The following is a 19,895-nucleotide window of genomic DNA, read 5'->3' on the forward strand; positions in this document are numbered from 1 at the left end:
TTCCGACTACGGTGCCACCCAAGGATTCTGAAAAGTCCATTTGTGGAGATGGCCACCTGGACTCCCGTTAAGAAGACATGCTGTCAACCTCTAGATCCCTCACATGCCTGCACTTTTCGGCTTGCTGCTGCTGCAATCCACGCGTTTTAGATCTGCATAACTCCACCTCTTTTAGCACAGTACCCTCAACCCCCGGCTGTTCCCACCCGCCTCAACACCGTTGGAAGGGAGGAGAACCAATTAAGGCGGGGGGGGGGGGGTGGAACGAGCAGCTGTCTACCCTTAGCAGGAGGGTTGCTGATTAATTACCTCTCCTGCTGCTGCTGCTGCTGGCTGTCCAGCAGCAGACTGAAGGTGGCTGCTGCTGTGCGCAGGTATATAAAGGCTCAGAGCCTATTATGACACGCGCAGCCAGCGTTCCATTGCCACATTCCGTCTACTGCAGGCGGGATACCTGGATGGCTGAATGTCACTGAGAAGCTCACAGAGACCGCCATAAGCAACAGTTTAAAAGAATGCCACAGACTAATCAACCAAACTTTTTGGGTTGGTTTCTCTTTTATAGTCTGCAGGCATTAAATGAAAGAAGTCAGTGTTCCAGCAGAGGGAGACAACGTTTCAGAAAAGGCATTGTAGCAAACCAAAAAAGAAATTTTAAGCGCAGCAGAGTAACCAGCTCACATACCTGTTAGCTCAGGTGAGTTTAAAAGGCTGCTGTTGATAACAAGGGCATTTGCTAAATAGATGGTGTGTGTGCAACAATATACTGAAAGGTCAATTATATTGTGCAGCTTATCTCACCACCTGTAGTTATTTAGGTGAAAGCTCCAAAATGCTTGCCTAATATGTCTGTTTATCCAAAAGGAAGTATAGAGGGAGAGCTAGATAGATAGCATTGCATTACATTACATTACATGGCAATGCAATGCACAGTTGCTGAAGTTGAACCAAAATGAGCTTGTCATCTGGCTTCTGCAACTTTTAACATGAAAAATCCAATGAGGAGAAGAAAAGCAAAGCCAAAGTGTCCATCCCAAAATCCGACAAACAAGCAAAATGAACAAAAAGCATTGAATTCAATTCTTTCTGATTTTAGAAACTGCATTAAAGAAGGGGTGCACCGGTCCTGGAGATACTGCAATACCAGGTCAATGCGTGGAGTGGACAGAGCAAGCTCTTTTTCCATCTCCCTGTTCTAAAAATCCATTTAATATATGGTCCCCAGATAGGGGACGTATCAGATATTAAACTGATAAGAACAGATACTACACTTGATCTTAGCCAAAAGGCCGAGAAGCGATAACCAGAATTGGTTTCCGACTACGGTGCCACCCAAGGATTCTGAAAAGTCCATTTGTGGAGATGGCCACCTGGACTCCCGTTAAGAAGACATGCTGTCAACCTCTAGATCCCTCACATGCCTGCACTTTTCGGCTTGCTGCTGCTGCAATCCACGCGTTTTAGATCTGCATAACTCCACCTCTTTTAGCACAGTACCCTCAACCCCCGGCTGTTCCCACCCGCCTCAACACCGTTGGAAGGGAGGAGAACCAATTAAGGCGGGGGGGGGGGGTGGAACGAGCAGCTGTCTACCCTTAGCAGGAGGGTTGCTGATTAATTACCTCTCCTGCTGCTGCTTCTGCTGGCTGTCCAGCAGCAGACTGAAGGTGGCTGCTGCTGTGCGCAGGTATATAAAGGCTCAGAGCCTATTATGACACGCGCAGCCAGCGTTCCATTGCCACATTCCGTCTACTGCAGGCGGGATACCTGGATGGCTGAATGTCACTGAGAAGCTCACAGAGACCGCCATAAGCAACAGTTTAAAAGAATGCCACAGACTAATCAACCAAACTTTTTGGGTTGGTTTCTCTTTTATAGTCTGCAGGCATTAAATGAAAGAAGTCAGTGTTCCAGCAGAGGGAGACAACGTTTCAGAAAAGGCATTGTAGCAAACCAAAAAAGAAATTTTAAGCGCAGCAGAGTAACCAGCTCACATACCTGTTAGCTCAGGTGAGTTTAAAAGGCTGCTGTTGATAACAAGGGCATTTGCTAAATAGATGGTGTGTGTGCAACAATATACTGAAAGGTCAATTATATTGTGCAGCTTATCTCACCACCTGTAGTTATTTAGGTGAAAGCTCCAAAATGCTTGCCTAATATGTCTGTTTATCCAAAAGGAAGTATAGAGGGAGAGCTAGATAGATAGCATTGCATTACATTACATTACATGGCAATGCAATGCACAGTTGCTGAAGTTGAACCAAAATGAGCTTGTCATCTGGCTTCTGCAACTTTTAACATGAAAAATCCAATGAGGAGAAGAAAAGCAAAGCCAAAGAGTCCATCCCAAAATCCGACAAACAAGCAAAATGAACAAAAAGCATTGAATTCAATTCTTTCTGATTTTAGAAACTGCATTAAAGAAGGGGTGCACCGGTCCTGGAGATACTGCAATACCAGGTCAATGCGTGGAGTGGACAGAGCAAGCTCTTTTTCCATCTCCCTGTTCTAAAAATCCATTTAATATATGGTCCCCAGATAGGGGACGTATCAGATATTAAACTGATAAGAACAGATACTACACTTGATCTTAGCCAAAAGGCCGAGAAGCGATAACCAGAATTGGTTTCCGACTACGGTGCCACCCAAGGATTCTGAAAAGTCCATTTGTGGAGATGGCCACCTGGACTCCCGTTAAGAAGACATGCTGTCAACCTCTAGATCCCTCACATGCCTGCACTTTTCGGCTTGCTGCTGCTGCAATCCACGCGTTTTAGATCTGCATAACTCCACCTCTTTTAGCACAGTACCCTCAACCCCCGGCTGTTCCCACCCGCCTCAACACCGTTGGAAGGGAGGAGAACCAATTAAGGCGGGGGGGGGGTGGAACGAGCAGCTGTCTACCCTTAGCAGGAGGGTTGCTGATTAATTACCTCTCCTGCTGCTGCTGCTGCTGGCTGTCCAGCAGCAGACTGAAGGTGGCTGCTGCTGTGCGCAGGTATATAAAGGCTCAGAGCCTATTATGACACGCGCAGCCAGCGTTCCATTGCCACATTCCGTCTACTGCAGGCGGGATACCTGGATGGCTGAATGTCACTGAGAAGCTCACAGAGACCGCCATAAGCAACAGTTTAAAAGAATGCCACAGACTAATCAACCAAACTTTTTGGGTTGGTTTCTCTTTTATAGTCTGCAGGCATTAAATGAAAGAAGTCAGTGTTCCAGCAGAGGGAGACAACGTTTCAGAAAAGGCATTGTAGCAAACCAAAAAAGAAATTTTAAGCGCAGCAGAGTAACCAGCTCACATACCTGTTAGCTCAGGGGAGTTTAAAAGGCTGCTGTTGATAACAAGGGCATTTGCTAAATAGATGGTGTGTGTGCAACAATATACTGAAAGGTCAATTATATTGTGCAGCTTATCTCACCACCTGTAGTTATTTAGGTGAAAGCTCCAAAATGCTTGCCTAATATGTCTGTTTATCCAAAAGGAAGTATAGAGGGAGAGCTAGATAGATAGCATTGCATTACATTACATTACATGGCAATGCAATGCACAGTTGCTGAAGTTGAACCAAAATGAGCTTGTCATCTGGCTTCTGCAACTTTTAACATGAAAAATCCAATGAGGAGAAGAAAAGCAAAGCCAAAGAGTCCATCCCAAAATCCGACAAACAAGCAAAATGAACAAAAAGCATTGAATTCAATTCTTTCTGATTTTAGAAACTGCATTAAAGAAGGGGTGCACCGGTCCTGGAGATACTGCAATACCAGGTCAATGCGTGGAGTGGACAGAGCAAGCTCTTTTTCCATCTCCCTGTTCTAAAAATCCATTTAATATATGGTCCCCAGATAGGGGACGTATCAGATATTAAACTGATAAGAACAGATACTACACTTGATCTTAGCCAAAAGGCCAAGAAGCGATAACCAGAATTGGTTTCCGACTACGGTGCCACCCAAGGATTCTGAAAAGTCCATTTGTGGAGATGGCCACCTGGACTCCCGTTAAGAAGACATGCTGTCAACCTCTAGATCCCTCACATGCCTGCACTTTTCGGCTTGCTGCTGCTGCAATCCACGCGTTTTAGATCTGCATAACTCCACCTCTTTTAGCACAGTACCCTCAACCCCCGGCTGTTCCCACCCGCCTCAACGCCGTTGGAAGGGAGGAGAACCAATTAAGGCGGGGGGGGGGGTGGAACGAGCAGCTGTCTACCCTTAGCAGGAGGGTTGCTGATTAATTACCTCTCCTGCTGCTGCTGCTGCTGGCTGTCCAGCAGCAGACTGAAGGTGGCTGCTGCTGTGCGCAGGTATATAAAGGCTCAGAGCCTATTATGACACGCGCAGCCAGCGTTCCATTGCCACATTCCGTCTACTGCAGGCGGGATACCTGGATGGCTGAATGTCACTGAGAAGCTCACAGACACCGCCATAAGCAACAGTTTAAAAGAATGCCACAGACTAATCAACCAAACTTTTTGGGTTGGTTTCTCTTTTATAGTCTGCAGGCATTAAATGAAAGAAGTCAGTGTTCCAGCAGAGGGAGACAACGTTTCAGAAAAGGCATTGTAGCAAACCAAAAAAGAAATTTTAAGCGCAGCAGAGTAACCAGCTCACATACCTGTTAGCTCAGGTGAGTTTAAAAGGCTGCTGTTGATAACAAGGGCATTTGCTAAATAGATGGTGTGTGCAACAATATACTGAAAGGTTAATTATATTGTGCAGCTTATCTCACCACCTGTAGTTATTTAGGTGAAAGCTCCAAAATGCTTGCCTAATATGTCTGTTTATCCAAAAGGAAGTATAGAGGGAGAGCTAGATAGATAGCATTGCATTACATTACATTACATGGCAATGCAATGCACAGTTGCTGAAGTTGAACCAAAATGAGCTTGTCATCTGGCTTCTGCAACTTTTAACATGAAAAATCCAATGAGGAGAAGAAAAGCAAAGCCAAAGAGTCCATCCCAAAATCCGACAAACAAGCAAAATGAACAAAAAGCATTGAATTCAATTCTTTCTGATTTTAGAAACTGCATTAAAGAAGGGGTGCACCGGTCCTGGAGATACTGCAATACCAGGTCAATGCGTGGAGTGGACAGAGCAAGCTCTTTTTCCATCTCCCTGTTCTAAAAATCCATTTAATATATGGTCCCCAGATAGGGGACGTATCAGATATTAAACTGATAAGAACAGATACTACACTTGATCTTAGCCAAAAGGCCGAGAAGCGATAACCAGAATTGGTTTCCGACTACGGTGCCACCCAAGGATTCTGAAAAGTCCATTTGTGGAGATGGCCACCTGGACTCCCGTTAAGAAGACATGCTGTCAACCTCTAGATCCCTCACATGCCTGCACTTTTCGGCTTGCTGCTGCTGCAATCCACGCGTTTTAGATCTGCATAACTCCACCTCTTTTAGCACAGTACCCTCAACCCCCGGCTGTTCCCACCCGCCTCAACACCGTTGGAAGGGAGGAGAACCAATTAAGGCGGGGGGGGGTGGAACGAGCAGCTGTCTACCCTTAGCAGGAGGGTTGCTGATTAATTACCTCTCCTGCTGCTGCTGCTGCTGGCTGTCCAGCAGCAGACTGAAGGTGGCTGCTGCTGTGCGCAGGTATATAAAGGCTCAGAGCCTATTATGACACGCGCAGCCAGCGTTCCATTGCCACATTCCGTCTACTGCAGGCGGGATACCTGGATGGCTGAATGTCACTGAGAAGCTCACAGAGACCGCCATAAGCAACAGTTTAAAAGAATGCCACAGACTAATCAACCAAACTTTTTGGGTTGGTTTCTCTTTTATAGTCTGCAGGCATTAAATGAAAGAAGTCAGTGTTCCAGCAGAGGGAGACAACGTTTCAGAAAAGGCATTGTAGCAAACCAAAAAAGAAATTTTAAGCGCAGCAGAGTAACCAGCTCACATACCTGTTAGCTCAGGTGAGTTTAAAAGGCTGCTGTTGATAACAAGGGCATTTGCTAAATAGATGGTGTGTGTGCAACAATATACTGAAAGGTCAATTATATTGTGCAGCTTATCTCACCACCTGTAGTTATTTAGGTGAAAGCTCCAAAATGCTTGCCTAATATGTCTGTTTATCCAAAAGGAAGTATAGAGGGAGAGCTAGATAGATAGCATTGCATTACATTACATTACATGGCAATGCAATGCACAGTTGCTGAAGTTGAACCAAAATGAGCTTGTCATCTGGCTTCTGCAACTTTTAACATGAAAAATCCAATGAGGAGAAGAAAAGCAAAGCCAAAGAGTCCATCCCAAAATCCGACAAACAAGCAAAATGAACAAAAAGCATTGAATTCAATTCTTTCTGATTTTAGAAACTGCATTAAAGAAGGGGTGCACCGGTCCTGGAGATACTGCAATACCAGGTCAATGCGTGGAGTGGACAGAGCAAGCTCTTTTTCCATCTCCCTGTTCTAAAAATCCATTTAATATATGGTCCCCAGATAGGGGACGTATCAGATATTAAACTGATAAGAACAGATACTACACTTGATCTTAGCCAAAAGGCCGAGAAGCGATAACCAGAATTGGTTTCCGACTACGGTGCCACCCAAGGATTCTGAAAAGTCCATTTGTGGAGATGGCCACCTGGACTCCCGTTAAGAAGACATGCTGTCAACCTCTAGATCCCTCACATGCCTGCACTTTTCGGCTTGCTGCTGCTGCAATCCACGCGTTTTAGATCTGCATAACTCCACCTCTTTTAGCACAGTACCCTCAACCCCCGGCTGTTCCCACCCGCCTCAACACCGTTGGAAGGGAGGAGAACCAATTAAGGCGGGGGGGGGGGGGGGTGGAACGAGCAGCTGTCTACCCTTAGCAGGAGGGTTGCTGATTAATTACCTCTCCTGCTGCTGCTGCTGCTGGCTGTCCAGCAGCAGACTGAAGGTGGCTGCTGCTGTGCGCAGGTATATAAAGGCTCAGAGCCTATTATGACACGCGCAGCCAGCGTTCCATTGCCACATTCCGTCTACTGCAGGCGGGATACCTGGATGGCTGAATGTCACTGAGAAGCTCACAGAGACCGCCATAAGCAACAGTTTAAAAGAATGCCACAGACTAATCAACCAAACTTTTTGGGTTGGTTTCTCTTTTATAGTCTGCAGGCATTAAATGAAAGAAGTCAGTGTTCCAGCAGAGGGAGACAACGTTTCAGAAAAGGCATTGTAGCAAACCAAAAAAGAAATTTTAAGCGCAGCAGAGTAACCAGCTCACATACCTGTTAGCTCAGGTGAGTTTAAAAGGCTGCTGTTGATAACAAGGGCATTTGCTAAATAGATGGTGTGTGTGCAACAATATACTGAAAGGTCAATTATATTGTGCAGCTTATCTCACCACCTGTAGTTATTTAGGTGAAAGCTCCAAAATGCTTGCCTAATATGTCTGTTTATCCAAAAGGAAGTATAGAGGGAGAGCTAGATAGATAGCATTGCATTACATTACATTACATGGCAATGCAATGCACAGTTGCTGAAGTTGAACCAAAATGAGCTTGTCATCTGGCTTCTGCAACTTTTAACATGAAAAATCCAATGAGGAGAAGAAAAGCAAAGCCAAAGAGTCCATCCCAAAATCCGACAAACAAGCAAAATGAACAAAAAGCATTGAATTCAATTCTTTCTGATTTTAGAAACTGCATTAAAGAAGGGGTGCACCGGTCCTGGAGATACTGCAATACCAGGTCAATGCGTGGAGTGGACAGAGCAAGCTCTTTTTCCATCTCCCTGTTCTAAAAATCCATTTAATATATGGTCCCCAGATAGGGGACGTATCAGATATTAAACTGATAAGAACAGATACTACACTTGATCTTAGCCAAAAGGCCGAGAAGCGATAACCAGAATTGGTTTCCGACTACGGTGCCACCCAAGGATTCTGAAAAGTCCATTTGTGGAGATGGCCACCTGGACTCCCGTTAAGAAGACATGCTGTCAACCTCTAGATCCCTCACATGCCTGCACTTTTCGGCTTGCTGCTGCTGCAATCCACGCGTTTTAGATCTGCATAACTCCACCTCTTTTAGCACAGTACCCTCAACCCCCGGCTGTTCCCACCCGCCTCAACACCGTTGGAAGGGAGGAGAACCAATTAAGGCGGGGGGGGGGTGGAACGAGCAGCTGTCTACCCTTAGCAGGAGGGTTGCTGATTAATTACCTCTCCTGCTGCTGCTTCTGCTGGCTGTCCAGCAGCAGACTGAAGGTGGCTGCTGCTGTGCGCAGGTATATAAAGGCTCAGAGCCTATTATGACACGCGCAGCCAGCGTTCCATTGCCACATTCCGTCTACTGCAGGCGGGATACCTGGATGGCTGAATGTCACTGAGAAGCTCACAGAGACCGCCATAAGCAACAGTTTAAAAGAATGCCACAGACTAATCAACCAAACTTTTTGGGTTGGTTTCTCTTTTATAGTCTGCAGGCATTAAATGAAAGAAGTCAGTGTTCCAGCAGAGGGAGACAACGTTTCAGAAAAGGCATTGTAGCAAACCAAAAAAGAAATTTTAAGCGCAGCAGAGTAACCAGCTCACATACCTGTTAGCTCAGGTGAGTTTAAAAGGCTGCTGTTGATAACAAGGGCATTTGCTAAATAGATGGTGTGTGTGCAACAATATACTGAAAGGTCAATTATATTGTGCAGCTTATCTCACCACCTGTAGTTATTTAGGTGAAAGCTCCAAAATGCTTGCCTAATATGTCTGTTTATCCAAAAGGAAGTATAGAGGGAGAGCTAGATAGATAGCATTGCATTACATTACATTACATGGCAATGCAATGCACAGTTGCTGAAGTTGAACCAAAATGAGCTTGTCATCTGGCTTCTGCAACTTTTAACATGAAAAATCCAATGAGGAGAAGAAAAGCAAAGCCAAAGAGTCCATCCCAAAATCCGACAAACAAACAAAATGAACAAAAAGCATTGAATTCAATTCTTTCTGATTTTAGAAACTGCATTAAAGAAGGGGTGCACCGGTCCTGGAGATACTGCAATACCAGGTCAATGCGTGGAGTGGACAGAGCAAGCTCTTTTTCCATCTCCCTGTTCTAAAAATCCATTTAATATATGGTCCCCAGATAGGGGACGTATCAGATATTAAACTGATAAGAACAGATACTACACTTGATCTTAGCCAAAAGGCCGAGAAGCGATAACCAGAATTGGTTTCCGACTACGGTGCCACCCAAGGATTCTGAAAAGTCCATTTGTGGAGATGGCCACCTGGACTCCCGTTAAGAAGACATGCTGTCAACCTCTAGATCCCTCACATGCCTGCACTTTTCGGCTTGCTGCTGCTGCAATCCACGCGTTTTAGATCTGGATAACTCCACCTCTTTTAGCACAGTACCCTCAACCCCCGGCTGTTCCCACCCGCCTCAACACCGTTGGAAGGGAGGAGAACGAATTAAGGCGGGGGGGGGGGTGGAACGAGCAGCTGTCTACCCTTAGCAGGAGGGTTGCTGATTAATTACCTCTCCTGCTGCTGCTGCTGCTGGCTGTCCAGCAGCAGACTGAAGGTGGCTGCTGCTGTGCGCAGGTATATAAAGGCTCAGAGCCTATTATGACACGCGCAGCCAGCGTTCCATTGCCACATTCCGTTTACTGCAGGCGGGATACCTGGATGGCTGAATGTCACTGAGAAGCTCACAGAGACCGCCATAAGCAACAGTTTAAAAGAATGCCACAGACTAATCAACCAAACTTTTTGGGTTGGTTTCTCTTTTATAGTCTGCAGGCATTAAATGAAAGAAGTCAGTGTTCCAGCAGAGGGAGACAACGTTTCAGAAAAGGCATTGTAGCAAACCAAAAAAGAAATTTTAAGCGCAGCAGAGTAACCAGCTCACATACCTGTTAGCTCAGGTGAGTTTAAAAGGCTGCTGTTGATAACAAGGGCATTTGCTAAATAGATGGTGTGTGTGCAACAATATACTGAAAGGTCAATTATATTGTGCAGCTTATCTCACCACCTGTAGTTATTTAGGTGAAAGCTCCAAAATGCTTGCCTAATATGTCTGTTTATCCAAAAGGAAGTATAGAGGGAGAGCTAGATAGATAGCATTGCATTACATTACATTACATGGCAATGCAATGCACAGTTGCTGAAGTTGAACCAAAATGAGCTTGTCATCTGGCTTCTGCAACTTTTAACATGAAAAATCCAATGAGGAGAAGAAAAGCAAAGCCAAAGAGTCCATCCCAAAATCCGACAAACAAGCAAAATGAACAAAAAGCATTGAATTCAATTCTTTCTGATTTTAGAAACTGCATTAAAGAAGGGGTGCACCGGTCCTGGAGATACTGCAATACCAGGTCAATGCGTGGAGTGGACAGAGCAAGCTCTTTTTCCATCTCCCTGTTCTAAAAATCCATTTAATATATGGTCCCCAGATAGGGGACGTATCAGATATTAAACTGATAAGAACAGATACTACACTTGATCTTAGCCAAAAGGCCGAGAAGCGATAACCAGAATTGGTTTCCGACTACGGTGCCACCCAAGGATTCTGAAAAGTCCATTTGTGGAGATGGCCACCTGGACTCCCGTTAAGAAGACATGCTGTCAACCTCTAGATCCCTCACATGCCTGCACTTTTCGGCTTGCTGCTGCTGCAATCCACGCGTTTTAGATCTGCATAACTCCACCTCTTTTAGCACAGTACCCTCAACCCCCGGCTGTTCCCACCCGCCTCAACACCGTTGGAAGGGAGGAGAACGAATTAAGGCGGGGGGGGGGTGGAACGAGCAGCTGTCTACCCTTAGCAGGAGGGTTGCTGATTAATTACCTCTCCTGCTGCTGCTGCTGCTGGCTGTCCAGCAGCAGACTGAAGGTGGCTGCTGCTGTGCGCAGGTATATAAAGGCTCAGAGCCTATTATGACACGCGCAGCCAGCGTTCAATTGCCACATTCCGTCTACTGCAGGCGGGATACCTGGATGGCTGAATGTCACTGAGAAGCTCACAGAGACCGCCATAAGCAACAGTTTAAAAGAATGCCACAGACTAATCAACCAAACTTTTTGGGTTGGTTTCTCTTTTATAGTCTGCAGGCATTAAATGAAAGAAGTCAGTGTTCCAGCAGAGGGAGACAACGTTTCAGAAAAGGCATTGTAGCAAACCAAAAAAGAAATTTTAAGCGCAGCAGAGTAACCAGCTCACATACCTGTTAGCTCAGGTGAGTTTAAAAGGCTGCTGTTGATAACAAGGGCATTTGCTAAATAGATGGTGTGTGTGCAACAATATACTGAAAGGTCAATTATATTGTGCAGCTTATCTCACCACCTGTAGTTATTTAGGTGAAAGCTCCAAAATGCTTGCCTAATATGTCTGTTTATCCAAAAGGAAGTATAGAGGGAGAGCTAGATAGATAGCATTGCATTACATTACATTACATGGCAATGCAATGCACAGTTGCTGAAGTTGAACCAAAATGAGCTTGTCATCTGGCTTCTGCAACTTTTAACATGAAAAATCCAATGAGGAGAAGAAAAGCAAAGCCAAAGAGTCCATCCCAAAATCCGACAAACAAACAAAATGAACAAAAAGCATTGAATTCAATTCTTTCTGATTTTAGAAACTGCATTAAAGAAGGGGTGCACCGGTCCTGGAGATACTGCAATACCAGGTCAATGCGTGGAGTGGACAGAGCAAGCTCTTTTTCCATCTCCCTGTTCTAAAAATCCATTTAATATATGGTCCCCAGATAGGGGACGTATCAGATATTAAACTGATAAGAACAGATACTACACTTGATCTTAGCCAAAAGGCCGAGAAGCGATAACCAGAATTGGTTTCCGACTACGGTGCCACCCAAGGATTCTGAAAAGTCCATTTGTGGAGATGGCCACCTGGACTCCCGTTAAGAAGACATGCTGTCAACCTCTAGATCCCTCACATGCCTGCACTTTTCGGCTTGCTGCTGCTGCAATCCACGCGTTTTAGATCTGCATAACTCCACCTCTTTTAGCACAGTACCCTCAACCCCCGGCTGTTCCCACCCGCCTCAACACCGTTGGAAGGGAGGAGAACCAATTTAGGCGGGGGGGGGGGGGGTGGAACGAGCAGCTGTCTACCCTTAGCAGGAGGGTTGCTGATTAATTACCTCTCCTGCTGCTGCTGCTGCTGGCTGTCCAGCAGCAGACTGAAGGTGGCTGCTGCTGTGCGCAGGTATATAAAGGCTCAGAGCCTATTATGACACGCGCAGCCAGCGTTCCATTGCCACATTCCGTCTACTGCAGGCGGGATACCTGGATGGCTGAATGTCACTGAGAAGCTCACAGAGACCGCCATAAGCAACAGTTTAAAAGAATGCCACAGACTAATCAACCAAACTTTTTGGGTTGGTTTCTCTTTTATAGTCTGCAGGCATTAAATGAAAGAAGTCAGTGTTCCAGCAGAGGGAGACAACGTTTCAGAAAAGGCATTGTAGCAAACCAAAAAAGAAATTTTAAGCGCAGCAGAGTAACCAGCTCACATACCTGTTAGCTCAGGTGAGTTTAAAAGGCTGCTGTTGATAACAAGGGCATTTGCTAAATAGATGGTGTGTGTGCAACAATATACTGAAAGGTCAATTATATTGTGCAGCTTATCTCACCACCTGTAGTTATTTAGGTGAAAGCTCCAAAATGCTTGCCTAATATGTCTGTTTATCCAAAAGGAAGTATAGAGGGAGAGCTAGATAGATAGCATTGCATTACATTTCATTACATGGCAATGCAATGCACAGTTGCTGAAGTTGAACCAAAATGAGCTTGTCATCTGGCTTCTGCAACTTTTAACATGAAAAATCCAATGAGGAGAAGTAAAGCAAAGCCAAAGAGTCCATCCCAAAATCCGACAAACAAGCAAAATGAACAAAAAGCATTGAATTCAATTCTTTCTGATTTTAGAAACTGCATTAAAGAAGGGGTGCACCGGTCCTGGAGATACTGCAATACCAGGTCAATGCGTGGAGTGGACAGAGCAAGCTCTTTTTCCATCTCCCTGTTCTAAAAATCCATTTAATATATGGTCCCCAGATAGGGGACGTATCAGATATTAAACTGATAAGAACAGATACTACACTTGATCTTAGCCAAAAGGCCGAGAAGCGATAACCAGAATTGGTTTCCGACTATGGTGCCACCCAAGGATTCTGAAAAGTCCATTTGTGGAGATGGCCACCTGGACTCCCGTTAAGAAGACATGCTGTCAACCTCTAGATCCCTCACATGCCTGCACTTTTCGGCTTGCTGCTGCTGCAATCCACGCGTTTTAGATCTGCATAACTCCACCTCTTTTAGCACAGTACCCTCAACCCCCGGCTGTTCCCACCCGCCTCAACACCGTTGGAAGGGAGGAGAACCAATTAAGGCGGGGGGGGGTGGAACGAGCAGCTGTCTACCCTTAGCAGGAGGGTTGCTGATTAATTACCTCTCCTGCTGCTGCTGCTGCTGGCTGTCCAGCAGCAGACTGAAGGTGGCTGCTGCTGTGCGCAGGTATATAAAGGCTCAGAGCCTATTATGACACGCGCAGCCAGCGTTCCATTGCCACATTCCGTCTACTGCAGGCGGGATACCTGGATGGCTGAATGTCACTGAGAAGCTCACAGAGACCGCCATATGCAACAGTTTAAAAGAATGCCACAGACTAATCAACCAAACTTTTTGGGTTGGTTTCTCTTTTATAGTCTGCAGGCATTAAATGAAAGAAGTCAGTGTTCCAGCAGAGGGAGACAACGTTTCAGAAAAGGCATTGTAGCAAACCAAAAAAGAAATTTTAAGCGCAGCAGAGTAACCAGCTCACATACCTGTTAGCTCAGGTGAGTTTAAAAGGCTGCTGTTGATAACAAGGGCATTTGCTAAATAGATGGTGTGTGTGCAACAATATACTGAAAGGTCAATTATATTGTGCAGCTTATCTCACCACCTGTAGTTATTTAGGTGAAAGCTCCAAAATGCTTGCCTAATATGTCTGTTTATCCAAAAGGAAGTATAGAGGGAGAGCTAGATAGATAGCATTGCATTACATTTCATTACATGGCAATGCAATGCACAGTTGCTGAAGTTGAACCAAAATGAGCTTGTCATCTGGCTTCTGCAACTTTTAACATGAAAAATCCAATGAGGAGAAGTAAAGCAAAGCCAAAGAGTCCATCCCAAAATCCGACAAACAAGCAAAATGAACAAAAAGCATTGAATTCAATTCTTTCTGATTTTAGAAACTGCATTAAAGAAGGGGTGCACCGGTCCTGGAGATACTGCAATACCAGGTCAATGCGTGGAGTGGACAGAGCAAGCTCTTTTTCCATCTCCCTGTTCTAAAAATCCATTTAATATATAGTCCCCAGATAGGGGACGTATCAGATATTAAACTGATAAGAACAGATACTACACTTGATCTTAGCCAAAAGGCCGAGAAGCGATAACCAGAATTGGTTTCCGACTACGGTGCCACCCAAGGATTCTGAAAAGTCCATTTGTGGAGATGGCCACCTGGACTCCCGTTAAGAAGACATGCTGTCAACCTCTAGATCCCTCACATGCCTGCACTTTTCGGCTTGCTGCTGCTGCAATCCACGCGTTTTAGATCTGCATAACTCCACCTCTTTTAGCACAGTACCCTCAACCCCCGGCTGTTCCCACCCGCCTCAACACCGTTGGAAGGGAGGAGAACCAATTAAGGCGGGGGGGGGGGTGGAACGAGCAGCTGTCTACCCTTAGCAGGAGGGTTGCTGATTAATTACCTCTCCTGCTGCTGCTGCTGCTGGCTGTCCAGCAGCAGACTGAAGGTGGCTGCTGCTGTGCGCAGGTATATAAAGGCTCAGAGCCTATTATGACACGCGCAGCCAGCGTTCCATTGCCACATTCCGTCTACTGCAGGCGGGATACCTGGATGGCTGAATGTCACTGAGAAGCTCACAGAGACCGCCATAAGCAACAGTTTAAAAGAATGCCACAGACTAATCAACCAAACTTTTTGGGTTGGTTTCTCTTTTATAGTCTGCAGGCATTAAATGAAAGAAGTCAGTGTTCCAGCAGAGGGAGACAACGTTTCAGAAAAGGCATTGTAGCAAACCAAAAAAGATATTTTAAGCGCAGCAGAGTAACCAGCTCACATACCTGTTAGCTCAGGTGAGTTTAAAAGGCTGCTGTTGATAACAAGGGCATTTGCTAAATAGATGGTGTGTGTGCAACAATATACTGAAAGGTCAATTATATTGTGCAGCTTATCTCACCACCTGTAGTTATTTAGGTGAAAGCTCCAAAATGCTTGCCTAATATGTCTGTTTATCCAAAAGGAAGTATAGAGGGAGAGCTAGATAGATAGCATTGCATTACATTACATTACATGGCAATGCAATGCACAGTTGCTGAAGTTGAACCAAAATGAGCTTGTCATCTGGCTTCTGCAACTTTTAACATGAAAAATCCAATGAGGAGAAGAAAAGCAAAGCCAAAGAGTCCATCCCAAAATCCGACAAACAAGCAAAATGAACAAAAAGCATTGAATTCAATTCTTTCTGATTTTAGAAACTGCATTAAAGAAGGGGTGCACCGGTCCTGGAGATACTGCAATACCAGGTCAATGCGTGGAGTGGACAGAGCAAGCTCTTTTTCCATCTCCCTGTTCTAAAAATCCATTTAATATATGGTCCCCAGATAGGGGACGTATCAGATATTAAACTGATAAGAACAGATACTACACTTGATCTTAGCCAAAAGGCCGAGAAGCGATAACCAGAATTGGTTTCCGACTACGGTGCCACCCAAGGATTCTGAAAAGTCCATTTGTGGAGATGGCCACCTGGACTCCCGTTAAGAAGACATGCTGTCAACCTCTAGATCCCTCACATGCCTGCACTTTTCGGCTTGCTGCTGCTGCAATCCACGCGTTTTAGATCTGCATAACTCCACCTCTTTTAGCACAGTACCCTCAACCCCCGGCTGTTCCCACCCGCCTCAACACCGTTGGAAGGGAGGAGAACGAATTAAGGCGGGGGGGGGGTGGAACGAGCAGCTGTCTACCCTTAGCAGGAGGGTTGCTGATTAATTACCTCTCCTGCTGCTGCTGCTGCTGGCTGTCCAGCAGCAGACTGAAGGTGGCTGCTGCTGTGCGCAGGTATATAAAGGCTCAGAGCCTATTATGACACGCGCAGCCAGCGTTCAATTGCCACATTCCGTCTACTGCAGGCGGGATACCTGGATGGCTGAATGTCACTGAGAAGCTCACAGAGACCGCCATAAGCAACAGTTTAAAAGAATGCCACAGACTAATCAACCAAACTTTTTGGGTTGGTTTCTCTTTTATAGTCTGCAGGCATTAAATGAAAGAAGTCAGTGTTCCAGCAGAGGGAGACAACGTTTCAGAAAAGGCATTGTAGCAAACCAAAAAAGAAATTTTAAGCGCAGCAGAGTAACCAGCTCACATACCTGTTAGCTCAGGTGAGTTTAAAAGGCTGCTGTTGATAACAAGGGCATTTGCTAAATAGATGGTGTGTGTGCAACAATATACTGAAAGGTCAATTATATTGTGCAGCTTATCTCACCACCTGTAGTTATTTAGGTGAAAGCTCCAAAATGCTTGCCTAATATGTCTGTTTATCCAAAAGGAAGTATAGAGGGAGAGCTAGATAGATAGCATTGCATTACATTACATTACATGGCAATGCAATGCACAGTTGCTGAAGTTGAACCAAAATGAGCTTGTCATCTGGCTTCTGCAACTTTTAACATGAAAAATCCAATGAGGAGAAGAAAAGCAAAGCCAAAGAGTCCATCCCAAAATCCGACAAACAAGCAAAATGAACAAAAAGCATTGAATTCAATTCTTTCTGATTTTAGAAACTGCATTAAAGAAGGGGTGCACCGGTCCTGGAGATACTGCAATACCAGGTCAATGCGTGGAGTGGACAGAGCAAGCTCTTTTTCCATCTCCCTGTTCTAAAAATCCATTTAATATATGGTCCCCAGATAGGGGACGTATCAGATATTAAACTGATAAGAACAGATACTACACTTGATCTTAGCCAAAAGGCCGAGAAGCGATAACCAGAATTGGTTTCCGACTACGGTGCCACCCAAGGATTCTGAAAAGTCCATTTGTGGAGATGGCCACCTGGACTCCTGTTAAGAAGACATGCTGTCAACCTCTAGATCCCTCACATGCCTGCACTTTTCGGCTTGCTGCTGCTGCAATCCACGCGTTTTAGATCTGCATAACTCCACCTCTTTTAGCACAGTACCCTCAACCCCCGGCTGTTCCCACCCGCCTCAACACCGTTGGAAGGGAGGAGAACGAATTAAGGCGGGGGGGGGGTGGAACGAGCAGCTGTCTACCCTTAGCAGGAGGGTTGCTGATTAATTACCTCTCCTGCTGCTGCTGCTGCTGGCTGTCCAGCAGCAGACTGAAGGTGGCTGCTGCTGTGCGCAGGTATATAAAGGCTCAGAGCCTATTATGACACGCGCAGCCAGCGTTCAATTGCCACATTCCGTCTACTGCAGGCGGGATACCTGGATGGCTGAATGTCACTGAGAAGCTCACAGAGACCGCCATAAGCAACAGTTTAAAAGAATGCCACAGACTAATCAACCAAACTTTTTGGGTTGGTTTCTCTTTTATAGTCTGCAGGCATTAAATGAAAGAAGTCAGTGTTCCAGCAGAGGGAGACAACGTTTCAGAAAAGGCATTGTAGCAAACCAAAAAAGAAATTTTAAGCGCAGCAGAGTAACCAGCTCACATACCTGTTAGCTCAGGTGAGTTTAAAAGGCTGCTGTTGATAACAAGGGCATTTGCTAAATAGATGGTGTGTGTGCAACAATATACTGAAAGGTCAATTATATTGTGCAGCTTATCTCACCACCTGTAGTTATTTAGGTGAAAGCTCCAAAATGCTTGCCTAATATGTCTGTTTATCCAAAAGGAAGTATAGAGGGAGAGCTAGATAGATAGCATTGCATTACATTACATTACATGGCAATGCAATGCACAGTTGCTGAAGTTGAACCAAAATGAGCTTGTCATCTGGCTTCTGCAACTTTTAACATGAAAAATCCAATGAGGAGAAGAAAAGCAAAGCCAAAGAGTCCATCCCAAAATCCGACAAACAAACAAAATGAACAAAAAGCATTGAATTCAATTCTTTCTGATTTTAGAAACTGCATTAAAGAAGGGGTGCACCGGTCCTGGAGATACTGCAATACCAGGTCAATGCGTGGAGTGGACAGAGCAAGCTCTTTTTCCATCTCCCTGTTCTAAAAATCCATTTAATATATGGTCCCCAGATAGGGGACGTATCAGATATTAAACTGATAAGAACAGATACTACACTTGATCTTAGCCAAAAGGCCGAGAAGCGATAACCAGAATTGGTTTCCGACTACGGTGCCACCCAAGGATTCTGAAAAGTCCATTTGTGGAGATGGCCACCTGGACTCCCGTTAAGAAGACATGCTGTCAACCTCTAGATCCCTCACATGCCTGCACTTTTCGGCTTGCTGCTGCTGCAATCCACGCGTTTTAGATCTGCATAACTCCACCTCTTTTAGCACAGTACCCTCAACCCCCGGCTGTTCCCACCCGCCTCAACACCGTTGGAAGGGAGGAGAACCAATTTAGGCGGGGGGGGGGGGGGGGGTGGAACGAGCAGCTGTCTACCCTTAGCAGGAGGGTTGCTGATTAATTACCTCTCCTGCTGCTGCTGCTGCTGGCTGTCCAGCAGCAGACTGAAGGTGGCTGCTGCTGTGCGCAGGTATATAAAGGCTCAGAGCCTATTATGACACGCGCAGCCAGCGTTCCATTGCCACATTCCGTCTACTGCAGGCGGGATACCTGGATGGCTGAATGTCACTGAGAAGCTCACAGAGACCGCCATAAGCAACAGTTTAAAAGAATGCCACAGACTAATCAACCAAACTTTTTGGGTTGGTTTCTCTTTTATAGTCTGCAGGCATTAAATGAAAGAAGTCAGTGTTCCAGCAGAGGGAGACAACGTTTCAGAAAAGGCATTGTAGCAAACCAAAAAAGATATTTTAAGCGCAGCAGAGTAACCAGCTCACATACCTGTTAGCTCAGGTGAGTTTAAAAGGCTGCTGTTGATAACAAGGGCATTTGCTAAATAGATGGTGTGTGTGCAACAATATACTGAAAGGTCAATTATATTGTGCAGCTTATCTCACCACCTGTAGTTATTTAGGTGAAAGCTCCAAAATGCTTGCCTAATATGTCTGTTTATCCAAAAGGAAGTATAGAGGGAGAGCTAGATAGATAGCATTGCATTACATTACATTACATGGCAATGCAATGCACAGTTGCTGAAGTTGAACCAAAATGAGCTTGTCATCTGGCTTCTGCAACTTTTAACATGAAAAATCCAATGAGGAGAAGAAAAGCAAAGCCAAAGAGTCCATCCCAAAATCCGACAAACAAGCAAAATGAACAAAAAGCATTGAATTCAATTCTTTCTGATTTTAGAAACTGCATTAAAGAAGGGGTGCACCGGTCCTGGAGATACTGCAATACCAGGTCAATGCGTGGAGTGGACAGAGCAAGCTCTTTTTCCATCTCCCTGTTCTAAAAATCCATTTAATATATGGTCCCCAGATAGGGGACGTATCAGATATTAAACTGATAAGAACAGATACTACACTTGATCTTAGCCAAAAGGCCGAGAAGCGATAACCAGAATTGGTTTCCGACTACGGTGCCACCCAAGGATTCTGAAAAGTCCATTTGTGGAGATGGCCACCTGGACTCCCGTTAAGAAGACATGCTGTCAACCTCTAGATCCCTCACATGCCTGCACTTTTCGGCTTGCTGCTGCTGCAATCCACGCGTTTTAGATCTGCATAACTCCACCTCTTTTAGCACAGTACCCTCAACCCCCGGCTGTTCCCACCCGC

At 45.2% G+C, this 19,895-nt stretch overlaps 15 non-coding genes across 15 annotated transcripts; all 15 read right to left on the reverse strand.

Annotated features, from left to right (window-relative positions):
* Positions 1 to 1,110: 1,110 nt before the first annotated feature.
* LOC141225714 (U2 spliceosomal RNA) lies at positions 1,111 to 1,301 on the reverse strand. Its single transcript, XR_012292955.1, has one exon. It is a non-coding gene; the product is annotated as a U2 spliceosomal RNA (small nuclear RNA).
* Positions 1,302 to 2,423: 1,122 nt separating this feature from the next.
* Positions 2,424 to 2,614, reverse strand: LOC141225715 (U2 spliceosomal RNA). The gene has a single exon (XR_012292956.1). It is a non-coding gene; the product is annotated as a U2 spliceosomal RNA (small nuclear RNA).
* Positions 2,615 to 3,734: 1,120 nt separating this feature from the next.
* LOC141225978 (U2 spliceosomal RNA) lies at positions 3,735 to 3,925 on the reverse strand. The gene has a single exon (XR_012293209.1). It is a non-coding gene; the product is annotated as a U2 spliceosomal RNA (small nuclear RNA).
* Positions 3,926 to 5,044: 1,119 nt separating this feature from the next.
* On the reverse strand, positions 5,045 to 5,235 carry LOC141225716 (U2 spliceosomal RNA). The gene has a single exon (XR_012292957.1). It is a non-coding gene; the product is annotated as a U2 spliceosomal RNA (small nuclear RNA).
* A 1,119-nt stretch (positions 5,236 to 6,354) lies between these two features.
* LOC141225717 (U2 spliceosomal RNA) lies at positions 6,355 to 6,545 on the reverse strand. Its single transcript, XR_012292958.1, has one exon. It is a non-coding gene; the product is annotated as a U2 spliceosomal RNA (small nuclear RNA).
* A 1,125-nt stretch (positions 6,546 to 7,670) lies between these two features.
* On the reverse strand, positions 7,671 to 7,861 carry LOC141225718 (U2 spliceosomal RNA). The gene has a single exon (XR_012292959.1). It is a non-coding gene; the product is annotated as a U2 spliceosomal RNA (small nuclear RNA).
* Positions 7,862 to 8,981: 1,120 nt separating this feature from the next.
* Positions 8,982 to 9,172, reverse strand: LOC141225720 (U2 spliceosomal RNA). Its single transcript, XR_012292961.1, has one exon. It is a non-coding gene; the product is annotated as a U2 spliceosomal RNA (small nuclear RNA).
* A 1,121-nt stretch (positions 9,173 to 10,293) lies between these two features.
* On the reverse strand, positions 10,294 to 10,484 carry LOC141225721 (U2 spliceosomal RNA). The gene has a single exon (XR_012292962.1). It is a non-coding gene; the product is annotated as a U2 spliceosomal RNA (small nuclear RNA).
* Positions 10,485 to 11,604: 1,120 nt separating this feature from the next.
* LOC141225722 (U2 spliceosomal RNA) lies at positions 11,605 to 11,795 on the reverse strand. Its single transcript, XR_012292963.1, has one exon. It is a non-coding gene; the product is annotated as a U2 spliceosomal RNA (small nuclear RNA).
* Positions 11,796 to 12,919: 1,124 nt separating this feature from the next.
* LOC141225723 (U2 spliceosomal RNA) lies at positions 12,920 to 13,110 on the reverse strand. The gene has a single exon (XR_012292964.1). It is a non-coding gene; the product is annotated as a U2 spliceosomal RNA (small nuclear RNA).
* A 1,119-nt stretch (positions 13,111 to 14,229) lies between these two features.
* On the reverse strand, positions 14,230 to 14,420 carry LOC141226096 (U2 spliceosomal RNA). Its single transcript, XR_012293324.1, has one exon. It is a non-coding gene; the product is annotated as a U2 spliceosomal RNA (small nuclear RNA).
* A 1,121-nt stretch (positions 14,421 to 15,541) lies between these two features.
* LOC141225724 (U2 spliceosomal RNA) lies at positions 15,542 to 15,732 on the reverse strand. Its single transcript, XR_012292965.1, has one exon. It is a non-coding gene; the product is annotated as a U2 spliceosomal RNA (small nuclear RNA).
* Positions 15,733 to 16,852: 1,120 nt separating this feature from the next.
* Positions 16,853 to 17,043, reverse strand: LOC141225725 (U2 spliceosomal RNA). The gene has a single exon (XR_012292966.1). It is a non-coding gene; the product is annotated as a U2 spliceosomal RNA (small nuclear RNA).
* Positions 17,044 to 18,163: 1,120 nt separating this feature from the next.
* On the reverse strand, positions 18,164 to 18,354 carry LOC141225726 (U2 spliceosomal RNA). Its single transcript, XR_012292967.1, has one exon. It is a non-coding gene; the product is annotated as a U2 spliceosomal RNA (small nuclear RNA).
* Positions 18,355 to 19,481: 1,127 nt separating this feature from the next.
* LOC141225727 (U2 spliceosomal RNA) lies at positions 19,482 to 19,672 on the reverse strand. The gene has a single exon (XR_012292968.1). It is a non-coding gene; the product is annotated as a U2 spliceosomal RNA (small nuclear RNA).
* Positions 19,673 to 19,895: the final 223 nt, after the last annotated feature.

Source organism: Phyllobates terribilis, unplaced genomic scaffold (genome assembly GCF_046119375.1).
Source record: "Phyllobates terribilis strain yellow unplaced genomic scaffold, ASM4611937v1 Scaffold_414__1_contigs__length_1644244, whole genome shotgun sequence".
Taxonomy (NCBI): domain Eukaryota; kingdom Metazoa; phylum Chordata; class Amphibia; order Anura; family Dendrobatidae; genus Phyllobates; species Phyllobates terribilis.